Consider the following 14,289-nt stretch of genomic DNA (forward strand, 5'->3'; position numbering starts at 1 on the left):
CACAAAATGACAAGAAAGAGATGCAAAACAAATTCAGTTAGATTCAAACAACTACAAACAGGCATAAAAAGACTGCAAAGAGACCCAAAACAACTTCAAACAGATTCAAATGACTACATAGACACAAAATGGCCACAAACAAAAAAGTAAAAAACTACAAAGGAACATAAAAGACTACAAAGAGATGCAAAACAACAACAAAAAGAGGCTAAACAACTATCAAGTTTATCTGTGGTGGGGCCTTCGGCGTGTCTGTGCCCGGGGGCCCATTGTCTTGTAATCTATAATAATTGTTTTTGTTGTACATAATGTATTTTCAGATGCTCTAGAACATTAATGCACTTCAATACTATACCAGTATCTTTATCTTTAGACAAGCAGGACCTGCATATCAGAAACAGTCGTATCTTAATTTAGAATAGTTTGTTTGTCTTTGAGGCACATCATGCACAGGGATACGTTAAAAACAATATATCTCTGTATTGAGAATTAAACCACCGTGTCATTGTGTAATGGCTGGTTTTCATTATCACTGTGATGCTGGAGAGAGGGAAACACACAGATGTCGTACAGAGGATGTGTGGAAGAGAAATCTTGAAGATGTACAGGGGAGTATGTGAAGTGAGATCATGGAGATATCATCATATTTTGGCCTTTTGCAGGGTTTTGTTGTGCAGGTGCGCCGCTCCTCAGCACCACCCTGCTTTTTGTTTATGCAGTTGTACAAATTCACACTGAGGTGAAGCCTACTGTAACTGCAGCGTTCTGTTGTTGGCTCTGCTGTTACAGTTAGGGGGTTAAGTGCCTTGCTCAAGGGCACCTCAGCAGTAGCTGCTGAAGAAGATCAAAGTATTTCCCTTTATAGATTTTTCCCAACCAACAGGCATCTAAACCCTGCGGTTAAAATCCAGCTATCTAACCTTTAGACTGCTGCTGACCCCGTCATGACCTTAGTGACTGTGCACAGCTGCCCTGTTTCTCCCCTCACATCACTAATTTCCATTTTAATTTGTAGAACCGTTCGATAATCCTTCACTGCATCTTAAACTGCGGCACTTCTTTCCCTTTTCATCTCTGTACCTCTTTGTTTTTCCCTCTCTACTACCCCCAGCTTCTCTCTTTGCCTCTACATGATTACATAAAAGGGTGTAGCTGTGCTTGCTTCCGCATAAAGCCCGGACTTCTTGCACATGACTGTCTTTGCAAAGAAAAAGAAATGGGTAAAACAAATGCTTTTCAGTGCTTCAATGGAACTGACGCTGTATAATCTTGAGTTACATAGCAGTTGTTGAGTCAATAGCAGTTGTGATTAAGATCACTGTTCTCGAAAGTGTTGACGTCTGTCACTCACTTTCTTTAAACATGAATAAAACTTTCAACTTGGGTTCATTTCACACTGTTCGCCCTCTCTGCTTATCTGCTGAAGTTATGTATTTTTATATATTTTTTTCTACTTTTTTTTTTTGTTAAATTTTGCTATGAAAGTGTTCGGACAGAACTGAAAAATATTCCCTCATTTTGACATTAAATGTAGTGATACAAGCCCAGCATGCACTTATAATAGTATGATACATAAAGACTGTTACTCTGGCTGGTCCCTGTGATGGAGGAAACCGTTGTAAGTGAATGCACACTGCACTGCGGTGAACCACTGGGTGTTAACCAGGCTCCCTCCTCAGTCACGGCAAGCCACCACAGCCTGAGGGCAACAATTGATCAGAGCGTTGTATGTGTGCATGCATTTGTGCCTGACTGTGTTTGTTGGCATATGTGGTTGCGTATGTATGAAGGATTGTAATTGTTTATTATAAACAGCCTGAGACTAAAAATCACAGCATTTAAGATATTTCAATGTATTATAACATAAAGTAAGAGAAGTGACACTTAAATTAAATCACCGTCTCTAAAATTTAGTCTGTGTGACATAAATTTAAGAAGAACTTGTTTTTGGTCAAGGTCAGAAACAGAGTGGAGTTAATGGAATGAGCCATGTAGGTGAACTAATAATATATCTGGAGTGAGAGCCAGTTTGCAAAATTAAATAGAGACAAAATACAATCAGACATCTCTCAGAAAGTATAATATAATCCAGAACTAGACAGAATTTGAATGCTAGATGCAAATTTCAGGGGAGACTGGGGTTGACTGGCACCCTTTTCACATTCTGCCACCTTTCTCTGGCATAATTTATGTTAGAATATTCTAACCAGCAGCGACTGCAAGGTTAAGGTCTCAGCTTTAAATATATATGTTTCAATGTAAACAAATGTCACCTAAAATCAGGTGATTTGAGATTAAAGTCACCTTGTCCATTTGAACCAACCAGCCCCATCAGGGTGTTGGAGGGCACAGTGTTAAAATGCTATAGCGACAAAAAAAGAAGCAATCAGTAATAACAATTTGAACATTCAACTCAAAAAAGAACCAGACAATATGAACATTTCATAGAATATTTACTTATTTTAAAGACAAGTATTTCATCAGTAGAAATGTCTGATCGTAGATAATTTGCGTATATGAGTACACAGATCGTAACCTCTCCTCTCTGATAAATGTCCTAATCTCTACTGACTATCTTTTCACAACCCGGTCTCGCTCCACAGTCGTCGAAATCCGGCGCTTGGGCAATGACTTCCTGCGTCAGTTGCGATAAAAAAGGCGTCCTTTCACGTCAGCATGATACGCAACTTAGTCATTATAGTTTAACGGTTGGCGGCATCATTTCCTAAACCTAACCACAGTTGTTAGTTGAAGAGAAAAAATGTCAATTTGCGATGTTGTACTGACATAAAGTGTTTATTTTGAAAGAGACTGTATGTAAACAATACATTTCCTGTGAAAGCAGAAGTGTATCTTGAAAGAAGACAATCCATGTAACAGGCAGAAGTTGACACGACGTCCCAGAACGTCAATAACCAATGCACCCAGGGTATCACATGTCGTATGTGGACGTGGAAAGTCCATGACCAAACGTTGATATGTGACGAGATTGGAGTGAGAATGTGTTGCCAGAAAATATAAACATTTAAAAGAACATCTGCCAATTTTTAAAACAACATTTTTAAGCAATTTATCGGTAGGAATGTCTTTAGACTTAACTTCTTAGACTAGTGTCCAAATCTCTATGGACTGTCTTTTTACGACCTGGTCTTCCTCCGAAGTCATTGAAATCTGGCGCTTGAGCAGTGACTTCCAGCTTCAGACACTGACGAAAAAAGCCATCCTTTCATGTTGGCATGATACGTGGCCAGTAGCTGTTATAGCTTAACAGCACCCAGTGATGTCAGAGGGAAACGCAGTGGGACAACATTGAAAGTTAAGGCGACGAAAGTTTGAATAGGGCAGGTGGGAGGGGCGGTGGATGGGTCCAACAACCAATGACCATCAATCAGGAGGGCAGTGTTTGCTTACACATTAAGACTGTAAGGTCAAACCCTGTTCTTTTTTCCTAAACCCCACCAAATGCTTTTGTTGCCTAAACTAAACCACGTGTGTGTTGGCAAAATGTAACCATGTGCCTTTGTTGCTGAAGGAAAAGAAAAAACGTCAGTTTGCCTGGTACTGACATAGTGCGTTTATTTTGAAAGAGACTGTATGTAAACGGCACCTTTCATGTGAAAACTTAAGTGTATTTTGAAAGACGATAATGCATGTAACAGGCAGAACTTGACCCGGCATCGCAGAACGTCAACAACCAACGTATCCAGGGTACCTTGCACTTCATATTTGGACGTGGACAGTCCATGACCAAACGTTGATATGTGACGAGACTGGAGTGAGAATGTATTTTGTACCGCCTCGTATATGGGAGTCTGAAACTAAAATTTATTTTAATTGATCTATTTATCCATTTAACTACTTTTACTATAGACTATTCAGAATAACTATTAAAAATTAACAACATAACTCTGTTTTTAATCTTTCAAAATAGTTATAATCTGTCAAAATACAGGTAAAGTTAGAACTCTTAATTTTACACTTCAGTAAAATCAACCAGCCCTCCTCACATTTGACCCAACGTTGTAATTAAATTATGTGAGCCAGCTGCCATCACTCATCACAGACTTTCAAATCTTCTATCAAAATTTAGCTGCTTCCTTTGTTTAATAACTAAAAGTGTCTCTGTCTAATGCAGTTTTATACCACATTCCGTCCACAGACCACTTTTTACCTTTGATACTATAATATTAAATGGTACCCTTACAAAATTAGTAAGCGGCTTCCAGATGTTTTAACACAGTAGATGAGTGCAGGTGAATGAAACAAACATTTTGATGTCACATTTTTGTCTCTGTGACCTTCACATGACCAGAAAACAGCTGTGTGCCAACTAACCCCGGCCTCTCCTAAACAGTAATGTGTCTGTGTGTAACAGAAAGAGAGTGAGAGGTGGTACATTAGGAAGTCAAACATCAAACATCCACAGGTCAATAAAACTAAAAAGCGTGAGCACACTCGGCTGCCTGACTTCCAGGACTGCGAGCTGAGTGTGTGTAGTTGTGTGTGCGTGTGCGTGTGAGCGTCTCTCCTGATGAATGAAGCCTGACTGCTAGTGTAAACAATTGAGATTAAATTGTGGCTTGTGGTTGTTGTGTGGCCACTTTTCTGTAATAATGTGCTTTTCACTGAGCTCGTGTGCATGTGTGTGTGCCTGTGTGTGCATGTGTGTGTGTATTTGCTTCCTTTTGTTTGTCTGCTGTGTGCGTGTGTTTGACTTTATGTGTGTGGCAGTGTGGGTTGAGTGGATCTCTCTTTTCACCATCACCATTACTGCATGAAAGACCTGTCACTCTGTATTAGCTCTCTTCAGCTCTCCCTCTCCCCTCTGTGTGTGTGTGTATGTGTGTGTTTGCATGTGTGTGTGACAGAGAGACATAGAGAGAGGGGTGAACTGGGCAGCAAAGCCATTTTAAAGCTATTGAAGGTCATTGTCCGCTCAGTTTTGTGCAGCAGCTCCAGCCACTGGCTCCATTGTTATAGATCTATGACATAATTCAGTCTGCATGACACTTACTGGAGACTGAATATTTTTTTACAATCACAGTCAGTCATCACTTTTATTTTAGGGATGCTGCTGAATTTCTGTCCACACTGATGCATGAGTATTGACCTGTAGATATTTCATGATCTCTCTGTCTCTCTCTGCAGGGCTGCGCTCGTGCTGCATTTCCCAGAACTACCAGCGCGGCCCCCATCATCATCATCATCATCACCACAGAGGAAAAGTGTCCCAGTGGCGCTCCATCGAGTCACTCTCCACCATAAAAAGGGAAAAAATCGACATCAATAACACTCACACACATACACACACAGATATAGTATATATATAGCTATATAACCTGGCCATGGCTGGTAGGCTACTTACAACCGCACAGCAGTGCGCGCGTGCCACACGCTCCAATAAGCACATCCAGACCAATTCTCTCAATATGAGAGAGAAGAGACACAGAGGGAGGGAGGGAGGGGAGATGATGATGATGATGGGGGGCTTTAAAACCCTCCGCCGTGCTCTTGCAGCGCAGCATACTGTCGTAGATTTCATCTTGTGTCGATTCTGACATTATCCGTCACCACTCACATCACTGAGGAGTTTTGGTGGGATGCGACAAGTTGCTTGCGTCGGGCTCGGTGTGGGAGAAATAGATAGAGGAGCAGACAGGCAGGCAGGCAGGCAGGAGAGCGCTCGTCCAACCGGAGGGGAGGGGGGAGACGCATTCTCCCCGAGTACACACACAAGCAGCGGCCACATCCACTGTAGACAAATCCGTGTTCAGTGACGTGTTTTGTATCAGCCTTTTTTTTTTTTTTAATGCAACCCTTTTTCCATCACTGGCTGATTTAAATTTAACCAGGAATTGAGAACCAAGTCCCTCGCGTGCTTCTTATTTATCAACTCTATTCATCCCCCTTTTCTATTTATTTATTTTTGCCTCGATAGACCCGTTATTCAGCTCATCCACCGTCCACCCCCTGTCTTCTTTTTCCCTCCATCTCCTCGCTGGGAGCGCGACGCGCTGCGAATATCTGAAATTAAAAAAAAAAAAGCCTGCAGGTAAGACCTCTCCAAGCTTCTTTGTATCATCACAATAACACTGTTGTTTGTTACTTTGCAGCTTAATGGATACACAGTTCATTCAGTGTCATTTACACGCCACATTGATTTGTTTCACGTTGCCTGCAACTTAGCCCACTCCTGACAGTGTGGACTACGGAATTTACTGGCAAAAAAATTAATAATGATAATAATTCTCAGACTTGTGCCACTTCTCTGATTAAATGCTGATTGATAATTTTCCCACCTATTTCCGCGGGCCTATAATTAGCGACGGCAACGTCTATTATGCAAATGAAAGCCTTATAATAGCTCGTTTGAAGCTCTCCCTGCATCCGCACCGCAGGTGTGGGGACTAAAATATCTGTTGTATGCGCCGAAATGGACGCACACTGAGGAGTGATTTCTGCGGATGTGGATGTCTTAATGTGTCCCAGTCCACTGACTTTTCTCTGTACCGGCCGCTTGATGCTAGGCGTCCATTTTCCACCGTGTAGCCTATGCAAGCAGGGTGATGTGTGTAGCCTACTCTATTAATGAATGCACCGCAGTCCGCATCACTATACTTGAGCTTTGCACGCTCTCAGCACCGAGCTTGTAGCCTATGTGTCTAATCAGTGGTCTGCACAGCTTCTGCCGCTCTGCTGCTGCTGGACTCCTCACAGCGCAGGGCCAGCATCTTAGCTTCGTGTTGGACCTGGGCCACATCATGTTATCTGATGCGTTATGAGATTCGTTTTCCTCTCAGCCACACTGTCTGCTCTCACTGAGCTCTGACAGATCCAGAGGTAAAGGGCACCAAACATCTGGCACCTTATCAATCATTCATTTTTCATCAGAGCTCAGATCACATCTGGGCTAAAGGTGGAGTGAAATGTCTTGTGATTTGGAGATGCTAAAGGAGTGTGTGCACTGCAGCATTCAGGAGTCACCATGCACTGATAGAAAAAACAAGGTAGTGAGTGAATGAGTTATACCTGTCTCCACTGAGGCTGCAGCCCATGACAGGTGCAGCTCTGAGTGATTATCGTCATCTGAGGTGAAACAACCAAATGTGGTCACTTGTAGTTATCGTACAATCTTTTTCCCCTCTGAGCTGAGCTTTTGATTTAGGTGCTGCATCTCCTCAGCACAGGGACTGGCCTTTTTTGCAGCAGCACAAGTGTCTATCAGCAGCACCTGCTCCTTCGTGGTTGTGATGCAGATCTAACTTGTGTAGCTCTCAGTGTCGCAGGGATGAAGCTGAACTTCTTACATTTACATCACACTTACCTGTAAAGTTCTGGTGTTGATATGTGGGTGGTGATTGATAGTTAAATAGTAGTTTTTGTTTATTATTTTAATAATTACATGAAATTAGTGAGCATATAGTTGTTAATGAGAACCTTAAAGATGATTCTGGAGAAACACTGTTGATATTTAAACTCAAAACCCGAACAAAGACACCCCTCCTTTCAGTGCTCGCTCCACTCATATCTAACACATTATCATCCCATCCCGCCAAATACGGATGCTTGGTCAGTGGCCCTACATGTCAAAATATGGGGTGCTGGTTAACTTCCTGGATGTCCAGGAAGTTCCTCTCAATTTAGACTCGATACGTGCATTGTGCCTTTTCAAAATGCGCTTCCGTTTTCGCAGGAAATGTCCAGTTTCTGCTTGTTAAACCCGTAGTTTTTAGGTTTACTTCCTTAAGTTCAGGCAGCAAAAGTCTGTGGTTAGGTTAAGAAATAAACATCATGGTTTGGCTTAAAATAAGTACAGTTGTTACCAGTGTAGTGTAACGTCACGTAACATACGTCATTAGCATATCACGCTACTAACACTACACACTTCACACAGGAGAAAAACAGCAGTCTCTCGGGTCAAAGTCCGGAATTTGTTTGACACATCCACCTGAGCTCCTGACCACCCTAGATGGACTTTCTTGCACTTTATACTAGGGTAGTTGACTGCTACATCAGAAATACCACCACCTAGTGTGCATGATGCCACGGCTAAGAGTGCCTATGTGTTTCAGGGTATGCTGCTGAGGGCCAATGTCCAAGTGTTGCTATGTTAAAGTTGGGAATAAGAATGGTCTTTAATACCTCCGATGTTACTTACGTTTCATTACTATCATGACGTAGCACTGTTCTTTGTGGGCAAAGACGTGGAAGATGTGTAGCTCAGTCCAAGCCACTTTGTTTGTTTCCAATTTACATAGCCAGAACTGTGTATGGACACATTTTGTTTCAGCGCACACACACACAACATAAAGCTAGCGGCCTGTGAGGAGATTATCCGCTGAAGAAGTGTACTGGATTAGAATTGCAGACTGCACCTTTAATTGCACATCTAATTAATCCTCATTCTGAACAACTCAGCAGACATATCATAAAACGTGGAGTTCATAAAAGTTATTTGAACTCTAATTCGCAAAATTACGACAGAATTCCGACTTTTCATGGTGGTATAAATAATAAGTTTAATGCTTACACATTATTGCACCTCAAAGGGCACGTTCGTCCAACTTATGTGCAGCGATACATCAAATATGTTCCAAACAGGGATGTGTAATTTTTTTTGTATCATAGTGCTGTCATTGGCAGCCGGCGGCTCCATCAATCATTGCCAAATCTTTCATTGAGGTATGGTTGGTCCCGCCATCTGTGGGTCACACCCCCTCAGCCCCTCCTCCCACGTGGTAAACACCGTCTGTACTATGTGTGTTACGTGTGTGTGTGGCCTTGATGATTGCCTCTGTGCATTTTGGATTACATTCAAAACCCCTCAGCCGCCTCTAAGATCTGCTGTTTACGCTGTAAGGTGACTCATTGCAGTCAATACTTGTGTGTAGCCCACACAGGCTCTAGTTGTTTTTTATTGCCGGCCAAATCATAATCATCTAATGCATGAGCGGTCCAGAACAATCGGAAGGAACGTCTGCAACTTCTGAATGTTTCGGCTTGTTTCGCCTCGCTATTTCTCTCTTATTTCATAGCTGGTTGGCCGTTAGCTGTTCATCTCCCTCTTACTCTCTGTTCCTCTCTCTGAGGAGAAGCGATTCTGCAACCATCATCACATCTGTCATGTAGCTATTGTTCAGAGGATCAATGCCTTTGCTGCAATTTTCTTGATGGTCTACAGGCTTCACAATGTTCCCTCCTCTCTTCAGGGAGCTCAGGAGGATACCCTGCATTGTAAGAGAGGAACAGACTCAGATGGCTCAATTTAAATATGATGTCAGTGTCCCAGAACGGTCTAATTATCAAAAAACAACTGTTCAATCACATAAATGTGCAGCTTCTGTTCCTGCACCAATGTCAGTAAGACAAACCCCTTTATATTTACCGTGCTTGGTAAGTCAAGTAAATTTGAACCGACGATTGTACTTGCAAATTAAACACGGGCTTCCTGTATTTGCTGATTCAGTACACAACCTTGCTTATAATTCCAGAGAGCAGAGGCTTTTATCCGAGGCTTTCTAATTGACTCCTGTCTCAATGGCTGTGACCCATGCATCAATTAACCTCCAGCTTTGGTGTTTTTAAGAGCTTCGCTCAAGTTAGCGCAGCCTCTAAGAGCAGGGTTGTAAGAGCCTGCGATTGAACCATATCGTGTCAGTGATACATTCTATGCAACCTGTCTGTGCAGGGGCATGCAGTGTAAACATACAGCAGACACACAGTGTTAGCATGTCTGACAGGCGAGCGATTTCAATGGACCGGAGAGACACAACATGAGACCTTTTCATTCACTACAACAGGCTGTAGGTGTGTGTGTACACTGTATACTATACAGCAGGGACACTGAACTTACTTTGCCTGGGGGCCACTTTTGCAAAAATGACTGGAGGCCAGGGACTAGTTAATAAACAAACATGAATAATATATAAACAGTTAAATAGTTAGAAAAGCTAGCCTCAACCTCTGCTGCAGGTCCTGTGAACCCTTCACTGGCACTTTTTTGATGAACAACCTCTATTTTGAGGCTTTTTGTTGCATTCAAGCACCTTAATCACATTAACAGTACAAAAAAAGCCCAGTGTCAATCAATTTAATGTCACTGTGAAATCAAAAATGGTCGTCAGGCCACCCAGCACCACTCGTGAGTATCACTGCTGCTATACAGTATTACAAATATATATATAACTTTAAAAAATGAACAAATAAAAATAGGCTAAAGCTCATCAGACAACTGCATCAGCATTTTTACAGTTTCAAGGATTTATGCCAAATAAACCAACAGAGAAGGTCATGTATCACTTTAATATTTAGCTGATGAATAAATGAATTAAGAAATGAAATAGGATTGACCTAAAATACTGGGAAGAAAAGTATTCACAACTGACATAAATAAACTCTATTCAATATGAAGACCACGTGATGGAGTTGAAATAATGATATTGAAATAAACTTTATTTTTATAGCGCCTTTCAAAACACAGTTGCAGAGTGCTGTGCAATAAAACTAAACAAAATTTAAACACAAGAAGAATAAAACAAATAATATGTCATAAAATGTATTCCAGTAAAAGATAAAATAAGGAAGGCCAAAACTAAAATCAAGATAAAAAATGGGAAGTAGAAAAAATAAGATAGCGATAAAATAGACAGCTCAGATAAAGTCAGGATATGCTTCCCGATAGAAGTATGTTTTTAGGAGAGACTAAAACGAAGCCAGTGACTCCGACAGCCTTATGTCCATGGGCAGGTCGCTCCAGAGCGTCGGCACCTTGGTGGCCGTTGAATAAGCTAATAAGTGGACCTTGAGTTGGAGCAATAATTTTACACTTTTAAAAACTTGTTTCCTTGCTGAGAGTTGGATGAGACGATTGATACCACTTTCTGTAGGCTAAATATCAAGCTAAAGCCTGGAGTCGGGTAGCTTAGCTTAGGATAAAGAATGGAAATAGGGGTAAAGAGCTAGCCAAGCTCTGCATAAAGGTCTAAACCTATGAAGTTCATGCTTTTACAGGAAGTTACATGCTGAAACTACTTTAAGAAATGGCGCCAAATGGCAGCTAACTTAGTTTAGCATGAAGACTGAGAGTGGTACAAAGTGGCTCGGGAATGAGTCCTACAACCTGGAAATGATTTAGCATTTTAGCACTCCAGGTGCCCTCGTATTGAAGGCCATGGGTTTTGGTTGGATGCCTGAAATAAGGTCTGTGGTTAACACAAGCTTCAGAGACTTTCATGATTTGTTCTGCGACATAAAATCATCAGTAAATGGTTGCTAACAAGTGGCTAAATGAGAGCGTCATCATGTAGACCACGACATTACAGCCTGGCGACTTCAAGTCATGCAACCAAAGTGTAGCATGTTTGTAGCCTAGCGTTAGCTTTGTATTTCTGGCAATTGCACTTAGAGTTCAGATATAGTGGTGTTCATTTGTGAAGATTATCTTGCTAAACAAAACATGTAAGTAACCTATCATAAACTTTGTTCGTCATAGAACTTAACAATCCAAAATCCAATGGAAAAATCCCTTAGCCTGTTTGCCAGGGGAACCAGGGAAATGCTAACTTCTGCACAGGCCTACAAATACTGTCATCCCTGCAGCACTTTATCGATCTTATCATCTTTTCTCAACAAGTAAATGAGTTAGCCTATTTTCTAACATTCATTTATTTATATTATCTTTAGTTAAGCAAAACTGCTGAACAATTGCCTTCTCACTTTGAGAATTAACATTATTTTCTCAGTTTTAGGCTATATCATTGTAAATTCCATATGTTTGGGTTTTGGAATGTTTGTCGTACAAAACAAGCAACTTGAGGACATCACCTTGGACTCAGTTTAAGTGTGATAGGTATTTTTTATGACATCTAAAGCACAACATCATTAATCATTAATGAAAATAATCTGTAGCTGCAGGTAGCGTGTTGTCTCTTTTCAGGGCGACTGCCTTTTTCGAGTAGCTTTGATATATGCAAATATTCACTTCTCTTCCTACCTTAAGTCTTTCACCTCCGCTGCACATATTGCAGGGTAATGAATTAACATCACACTTCTCTCTGTAAAAAAACCAGGAATTGAGTTAGATCTGCTGTCACTTTACTCAGTGAAGAGTGTCGTCCTTATGCATGTGCATGGTTGCACGTGCGCATGTGTTTAAGCATATGTTCATGGGTTCATGAGCGTCAGGTCATCCAGAGACACTTTATTTTGGGAGCCTCTTAGACCAAGGTGTTACTGTCACTGCCTCCTCGGGCTGTTCTGCTCAGACAGGCAGAGACTCGGTCACATGCACTCTGAGGATCGTGGTGGACTCTTCACATGGGCTTAATGGCAATTCTGCTACGCTTTGAAGTGTCTTTTAAAGATGACCTATTTTATGATTTTATTGTCATCATTTTGACAGTTGTGGGGGTTTGAGGCTGCATATGTGCTTGCATGCCAAGGGTTTGTTTGCGTGTTGATCTTTTTCTGTGCACCTGCGTGTGTGTCTGTGCTGGCATGCATGTGAGTGTTTGGAGATGTAAATGTGTGTGTTTTCGCCAGCTGTGGGATCTCAGCAATGAGCTCAGGTGTGTTGCTTTTTCTCATGATTAAGGAGAGAAATCATCTTGGCTAGCAAGAGTCACCGCTCTGAATATTTAGGCATGTTTGCATCAAGCACTCAGAATAGAATACGCTGCTTGTATTTTTAGAGCTGTCATCATAAGTAGGCCTAGTGCATTTTTTTTCTCTTGGTCAAGCAATCAGTATTAGCTTATGTCATTTTTACTAACTACATCCCAGATTCCCTCTCGTGGACGTGCAACAGTCAACGCAGTGTGACTTGCTGTTGAGTCACTGTTGTGTATTTACACTGAAAATGCTCTCACATGCCCACACAGGATCACTGCCTTGCACATGTGTGGAAAAACTTATTACAGATGTCATCATTTATTCAACAAGCAGTTTGGTAGTTGATTTATGCAATGAATAGCTGATGGAGCAGCTGCTACAAATTTCAAATCTCCTGTGTGATTTATGGCTGCATTATTGGAGCCACAACTCATTGAGCGTGCTTATATTTTATACGAGGTATTCTGTCATGCTGGGAATGAGTCAGGCAGGTAGATCTGATTACATCTGAAGTTTTCTGACAAGTGAGTGCCTGGTTCCATAATGATCCCTGTAGCAGCTAGCTCCCAAAGCTAAGCCCTTGGCCTTTGTTGCTGCAGTACATCCTGCTGCAGCTAATTGGCCTCTGGCTGGCCCGGAGTCCTCGGAGTGCTGCAAACATACTATAAAAGCTTCACTGTAAGAGTAAGTTAGCTCTGGGAAGCTCAGAATTGTGGACAACGCAAACATCATTGTATGTTTTACGTCAACCCATATTCGTAATTTAAAATCACCCCCAAATTTTCTCCTCTCTTTAGAATATGCTGCCATCAGAGACTGTACTAACATTATTTAAGTGGTGAGGAGGGCTGAACCTGATGTTTCACTTTGTAAAAGACTCAAATTGATGCAGCACAACCAGATATGGGCTCTTTATTCCTCCCATGTATCTTCCTTTTCAATACCTGGCCCCTACATTTCCCACAAAGCTACCAACTGTTTGGTCTGAGATATTCGGATGTGTTATGCTAGCTGCGACTAATGTAGCCTTGAGCTGCTAGTTTCAAGTAGAGATGAGGAGCACCATGTACCCTAGTTTAAATCTTAATGCCTTTTAAGGTCCAGTGTGTCAGATTTAGGGGGATGTATTGGCAGAAGTGGAATTAAGTATAATAAGTATGTTTTATTTAGTGCATAAACCCTTGAAAATAAGAATCATAGTGTTTCCGTTACCTTAGAATAAGCTGTGTTTGTGTCTTCAGTGATGGAGATCACCATCAAGATTCAAGATTCTATCTACATTTCTATCTATATATTCTATCTAGATTAATCTACAAGATTTATTCTTCTTTTCCCTCTCCTGTGCACCTGTTTGGAAATACATGTGTCAAGTATTCCTTTGTTTTTAATCTCCTGTACAAAGAGAACTGAGGGTATTCTAACCAGAAGTTTCAGCTGGTTGCAATCTGCAGTCCTCACCTCTCGATGTCACTCAATCCCCCTAAATCAGGGGTCAGCAACTTTTACTACCACAATGAATGTGGCTCTGGAGAGGCGGCTTGCCAACCCCTGCCCTAAATCATGCATACTGGACCTTTAAACAACCTTTATTGTGGGTCACCAATGTTAACATTGATAAAACCTTGATACAAAGACAACACAGTTATTCTCTGCCAGCTCTGTCTTCTAGAAGTTATGTTT

General features: G+C 41.4%; 1 protein-coding gene across 1 annotated transcript in view; it reads left to right on the top strand.

Moving 5' to 3' along the window:
- The first annotated feature begins 5,541 nt into the window (after positions 1 to 5,541).
- The window catches only part of cacng8b (calcium channel, voltage-dependent, gamma subunit 8b), a 28,521-nt gene continuing 19,773 nt past the window's right edge, over positions 5,542 to 14,289 (top strand). The window contains exon 1 of the mRNA XM_049584750.1: positions 5,542 to 6,052. The gene's annotated coding sequence lies outside the window, so the exon portion shown is untranslated. The remainder of the gene's footprint in view (positions 6,053 to 14,289) is intronic.

The sequence above is a fragment of the Epinephelus fuscoguttatus genome, linkage group LG8, assembly GCF_011397635.1.
Source record: "Epinephelus fuscoguttatus linkage group LG8, E.fuscoguttatus.final_Chr_v1".
Lineage (NCBI taxonomy): Eukaryota > Metazoa > Chordata > Actinopteri > Perciformes > Serranidae > Epinephelus > Epinephelus fuscoguttatus.